We start from the raw sequence: 6,475 nt of genomic DNA on the forward strand, positions 1-6,475 counted from the left end.
GCCCACTAAGTGCGATTCTACACCACCTCGCCCTGGTCCCTGAAAAACTGCTAATACAAAAGGTAGATGGAGCCACCTCCTTTTTGCTGCTTTTTGTGACATAGTTTTAAGGCAAAGCATATAACAAAATAGATGGATTAATGATGTTTTACAGACGTAAACATCATGGGATAAGATTGTACTTTGTCACCTAATAGCTGGAGTAGGATATGGCCTTTAGTGTCTTCATTTAGTACAGAATGTTTGGTAATTCAAGAATTAATGGAACAAACCATGCAATACACTTCATACATTATAGATAGAGACTCCCATCAGATTACTTAGTATGGATTAAAATTCCCCCCGCCACCTGCCATGGTCATCAAAGAACCCTGCCTTTTTACTGCTAAATTATGTCATACCACCTATTTTCTCTTATGAAAGCTGCTTCTCCAGCTGGACTCAGACTAGCATGCTACTGATACCTGAATTAATTGGAAAAAAAATACTAGGTAAGCTCACAAAATTAAATTAGTAATTAACTGATAAAAATTAACTGAAATGGCACAAAATAAGAGTGCTAAAAAAAGTGATGCCGAAGACCTGTTGACCACATCAAATATTGAAGTATACCTGATAAATTTTAATGTAAAATTGCTATTTGTACCATGGAATAAAGGAGCCTTTTGCAATGGATCAGCACCAAAAAACAGCTACTCAACCCAACCTGATTCTTGTAGAGCCAGTATTTTACAAGAAACAGTTCAGTTATTAAATTGGAACTACAGACTTAATACCCTTCTATCAAATAACATTATTAATCCATCAGACCAAATTAAAATAAACTGTTTCCCCAATAATTTAACAGTAAACTGTTATTCAAGTGTCACCTCTCCTTGTGTCTCATTTAAAAATGCAGCGAACAGGCATTTGCTTAAAATGTGGAGACAGAGAGCAGTTTTACTTTGGTAGGGAGTAGGGCACAAAGGTACTCTCTCATTATTCCGTAAGTCAACCCGAGATGCCTATGCCACAAGTGGCATGGGCAGCCTCCATGTACGGTATGTGGCAGATAGGGAGTAGGGGTGCAAAGCAAGTAGCAAGCACTGGGCAGGAGGCAGAAGGCAGAGCAGCAGATCAGGCAGGGGAAGGGGATCCAAGTGGTACTCAGGGAAGGCATCAGGTTTAATGTATGGCATGCCTCCCAAAAAAGTTGGCTCCCACTTCACTAAGTAATGAACTGTACCAAATCTCAAGGCCTAATTTGATAAACTCTCCCCACTATGGTTTGTTTCTAGTCTCCTCCATTTCTATTTTTATAGTATCATAGAAAAATGTGACTAGAAGAAACCTTAGACAATCATCTAGTCCAACATTCCTGCTCAGGGCAGACCATCCCAGACATGGGTTTGTCCAACCTGCAATTAAATACTTCCAGCAATGGAGATTCCACAATCTCTCCAAGTAATCTGTTCAAGTGCTTAAACACTCTCCTATCTGAAAAGATCTTCCTAAAATCCAGTATAAATTTCCTTCGTGTAATTCTCCGAACACAGAGAATATCCTATCAACAACCTTTTTAGAACAACCCTGTAAGTAAGTGTTAATAAATCACCCCTCAAGTCTTCTCTTATCCAAATTAAGGCCATAGACAGTCGTACATGTGAAGTGCTCCAAATCCCAGAGCTGTTCAAATTTGTGGCACTTCAACGCTGTGCAGATAAGCAGCCTCACCTATGGAATGCTTCAAAATGGCCAAAAGCATGCCTCATTACCTTCATGAAAGGCTGAAATTGTAGCTAGCTTGATTTTCCATTTTAGTACTTATTTTCAAAAGAGAGGTATACTCTATAATCAGTTGATAAAACACTGTGTAGGATGGTTTAGAAAGCAAGGATCTTGCTTTGGGCCAGGAGTTAGACTAACTGATGTCCTGAGGTCTTTTCCAGCCCTGCTTTTCTATAATCCTGTTAAAACAAGTAAATTGGTATTTTCCGTACATCTTTTTGCTACCTAGGGTGGATACAATATAACTATGCATTTAAGAAATGACAGCTTTAACTTTTTTCAGATTTTACCTTTTACTGTTAGAAAATGGTGAATTATACATTGCTGATTTTTACTGAGTTAATTACTCAAATATAAGACCACCCTGATTACAAGACAACCCCCCAATACTTAGATTCTATATATGTAAAATTTATAAATGTTATCATTTTCCAGATACAGAATCTAATTTATTGGGGGCCTGTCTTGAATTTGTCCCCCTCCCACTGCTACAGCAGGGACAATAAATCCAGGGGGTCAGGTAGCCCCTTTCTTAGTGTCAGACCCTACTTTCTATGAGCACACAAAAGTGAGGAGAAAATTTCAAGAATGGTTTTTATTCAAATAAACATGACTAGTGATTTGCATATGGTACCAACAGAATTAGTGCATTTTACCTTTTTTGAAACTGCTGCAAGTTTTAGCTCAGGTACTCCATAAACACACTTAAGCAGCACTTTAGCACCTGACATATAGTACAAACTATGCATGATATTAGTCCAAAGCCAAAGATTTGAGATTTCCCATATCATTCAATGGGCTGGGCTCCAGCAGCGTTTCAAATCAGGTTGACTCAACAGCTCAGCACTATGTGTACTTGGATACCCCCACAAATGATCCATATGTTAAATAGCCCCCCTCATCCGCCTTATGACTGAAAACAGGTGTTCTTGTTGTGAGTTCTGGGATCCTCAAAAAAATTATATACAGAAAAGGCATAGGGCAGCCTAGTCTGGCTTAACATGGGTGGAGGGAAGTTATGGCAATCATACGCAACAGATGAAGGGGCAAACTGTTTGGGGCCCTGTTTGGTGATGTTTGCCAGGCATTTTAAGGCTGATGAAGAAACAGGACTCTGAAAATGAGGAACAAAGAGGCAGCTCAGCTGTGGGAGTGAAGATGAAATCTAAATGTATTCAGTGACTCACCATGACTTGAAAAACAGTGCTTTTATCAGCATTTCAAGGGTAGGTAAAGTATTTAATGTAAATGTAAGATTTTTTTCCTCTGGCTGAGTCAGGTGAGGGATTTGAGTAAATACAGTTATGTTCATGATTTGTCAAGTTGCTTTAAAGAAAAGTATGACACCATCTAGGTGTGTCCCAATGTCAGTGATGCCTTTGTCAGGTTCTGGCACACATAGCACATTCCGAGTCCCCCACGAGGTCAGGTATGTTGTCCATTGTGCCATATTTCTAAAACTAGATGCCTCAAAAGTGAAATGGCTTGTTCTTGATCTGGAAAAGTATACAGGCTGTAACCTCTTAGAAGCTCATGGATCCAGCATCTTGAAGAAATTTCTAAATTGTAGGCTTTACAAATATAGTATTAATGTTGGATTCATTTTCAGAGTTTATTTAAAAAAATATATAAAAGTTATTAAACCTGCAACTGATGACAGCCACAGAAGTAGAGGGATGGGGTGGCAGCACTATCATGAAGAATTGGTCAACAATTATTGGATGTGCATATCATAGAATGATGTGGTTTCCTTTCCATATTGGAAATGAAAGGAAATAAAGCAGCCTGAAGTAAAATGAAGATAGTGAAATTTGACATTTCCCAGTTGTAAACTTTTTTGATAAATTTGTCAACTAGCTCTACTGTACATAAGCTTCCATACACAGATGAAAATTGTCAGATGGAATGCATTTGGAAAGCAACTTCTAGACTAAGAATAAATTTTGAAATTAAACTGTACATGCATATTAACAATGAGAATTCCTACTTCAGTGTGGATGCCCACACCTACCAAACAAGTCAGGGGGAAGGGGGAACAATTTCTTTAGTATTCAGGGTTGAACCTGAGCAAAGTTGCTACTAAATCTATTGTAACTTGGGTGTGTTTTGATAGGTGAAGCTTAGAGGGGCAGATGGAGAGTTAAGGGTAGAACCAGTAGGTTGTTTTAAAGGAAGAGGTAGGTGGTAGCTGATGAAAACTTGTAGATATGAATCAGATACATCTCATCTTATGCTTATAACCACAGAATTAAATGCAAGGAAGCCATTTGGTGGTGTAAGAAAAAGAAACAGTTGCAGAAAAGATGCAGCCCAAAACATCAAAAGGTGTTACACAAATTGCCAATTGCTCAAATCATGAGCAAGATTTTATAAAGAGGGATAAGGCAAGGTGCCATGTTTATTGATTATGGGAGTTAGACATAGACATAGAGGTTCAGGCACAGTGTTCATAACAAACGCACACAAATCATTATACATATTACTACACACATACACAAGACAACCATTTCATCCGCATGTACACCAGATATAGTTACCAGCAAGAGTTGCTCAATATCAGCCCAGGGTGGCAAACCCAGGCTTGAGTAGATGATGATGATGATTTAAAAATAACAGCTGGAACGGGGTGAACAGATGCGTCTGTGCTTCGATGAAACGGCAGTAGAGAAAGAGACTCACTCAACTTGGCATTTTCAAAGTGTTCTTTTATAGGGATTGGCAGCCTTTGTTTCAGGGCTTTGGGGTTTTTCCATACCCAGCTTGTTTTTGCAGTTGTTCTTCTTTTGTCTTAAGCTTATCTTAACCTTGGAGTGTTTCTGTTGCCAATCTGGCAGAATTTCTTCTTCTATTATCTCCTTTGAGCTTCAAAGGGATTCTTCAGCTGTTTATTAGTTAGTTAGTGGTTGGTAACTTACCATTCTCTCACCATTCAACCCTTTTACACACACTCGTACATAAAGGCTATGCAAAGTTCATTCACTTACGTCAAGCAGAAGGATACAAAATGGAGTTTTCAAGTTGCTTACAGGACAAAACTAACATGGTTATATTTCACTATTATTACACTCTGTGTTAACATCAGCTACATTAGTTCAGTTCATGCTACAACAGCCTTTATATAAAATGGTTACAAGAATGATCAGACTCTGCTCTTACCTAGCTGTAGCTAGCATCAGATGGGACCAAGTCTTAAAGAGGCTGGCTAGCCTACAGGAAAAAAAAAGTTGAGTATCTGTTTCCCTTTAAGTAGTTCCCATAGAAGTCTGCCACACATGTCCAACCTGAGTGGCAAAATGTGGCAGAACCCTCAGCCACACACCATGTAGGCCACACTAACCCCAGGCCCTGTGCTGTGCTATGCTACACACAATCCCCTACACTACCCTTGTGCTCTGCTACAGTGCAGGAGGGACACATATGACCTTGCTGTATCGATCATTCCTGTGCTTTGCAGAGTTTCTGGGTCCCTCTGAGCTCACCCAGCTGGGTCCTCCTTTAGCCCCACCCCCAGAAGCTGGATAAGAGAGGGGAAGCCCAGACATTTCAGGCAGCAACAACTGAACCTGGAATCTGGGTCTGCATATTAACACTTCATGGCCCCACATAGCCAAGGCATGAGTTGGTCCTAGTTTTAAACCTTGCTTCAGACTCTGTCCTTCATGGTGAATATTCCGAAACTGTTTTACCGACATTTTATCATACCAGCCAACTGCGTCACAGGAATCCTGGGGAGTTAACAGGTACCTGCTGTGCTTAACAGTTGAGAAATGGAAGGTCTGCCACCCAAAGCAACTAACCTACATAGTTTGTTTGCTCTAACAACAAGACAACCATCTTAACTGATTCTATTGAGAGCTGCCCAGTGTACCTAATTTAAGATTAACCTGAAAGTCTCCTTCAAGAGATTATTTGCCATTTTAAAAAAGCTTCCATAAGGACACTGGGAGAATAGGGGAATAGTAAAGGAGATCATTTGAATCATTGCTTTTGAATTATTTCAGGCAGCTTAAGCAAAGCATTGTTCTAATAGCAGACTTTACTGCCTGGTGGTCGTATGAAGTGATATTCTTAAAAGATTGTTTAAATGATTGCATATACTGGATTTTACACTGCTAGCTGAAACAAACTAAATACCATGTCAAAACCCACTTGATTTCAGATAAGATGATCAGCTCTATCTGCAAACTGCTACCTTAGTACCTCTGAAATGAAGAGTAGTTTTTACTTTTCTCAGCAGGGAGTCCTGAAAGGCAGTCTTTGCCTGCCCCCAGGTACTTGGCTCCCCACCCCCCAACCTTGTAGCTCAAAGTTTCTGGCCTCTTTGTACTTGTACCTGATGGGCAAAGAATGGTAGCCCTTCCTCAAGCCTTTAGAAGGCTACCAAAGATGCGTATAGGTCTTCCCGCCACTTAAAAAGTATAGGAGTTCTATGAACTGTAAATGTTACAAAGAGAAGTATTCCTCCAACAGTAGAAAGTCTTAACCTTTTAAAGGCAGTTGATGGGTAAAGATTTAAAAGGTAAAGCAGTATAGAATGCTGTGTACCATAGGCAACTGGTGGGGGAGGGGGCATGTGCCCCCCCTGAGATTGGCCAATGGCTTCTGTAGGCAGTCACCACATGCCCTGACATAGCCACCCACAAACTATGCCCCGCCCCCCCCAGTCTCATAAGGTACTTGTCACCCGTGCTGTGTACAGTTTAAACCT

This window comes from Crocodylus porosus, unplaced genomic scaffold (assembly GCF_001723895.1).
Source record: "Crocodylus porosus isolate Cpor-Errol unplaced genomic scaffold, CroPor_comp1, whole genome shotgun sequence".
Lineage (NCBI taxonomy): Eukaryota > Metazoa > Chordata > Crocodylia > Crocodylidae > Crocodylus > Crocodylus porosus.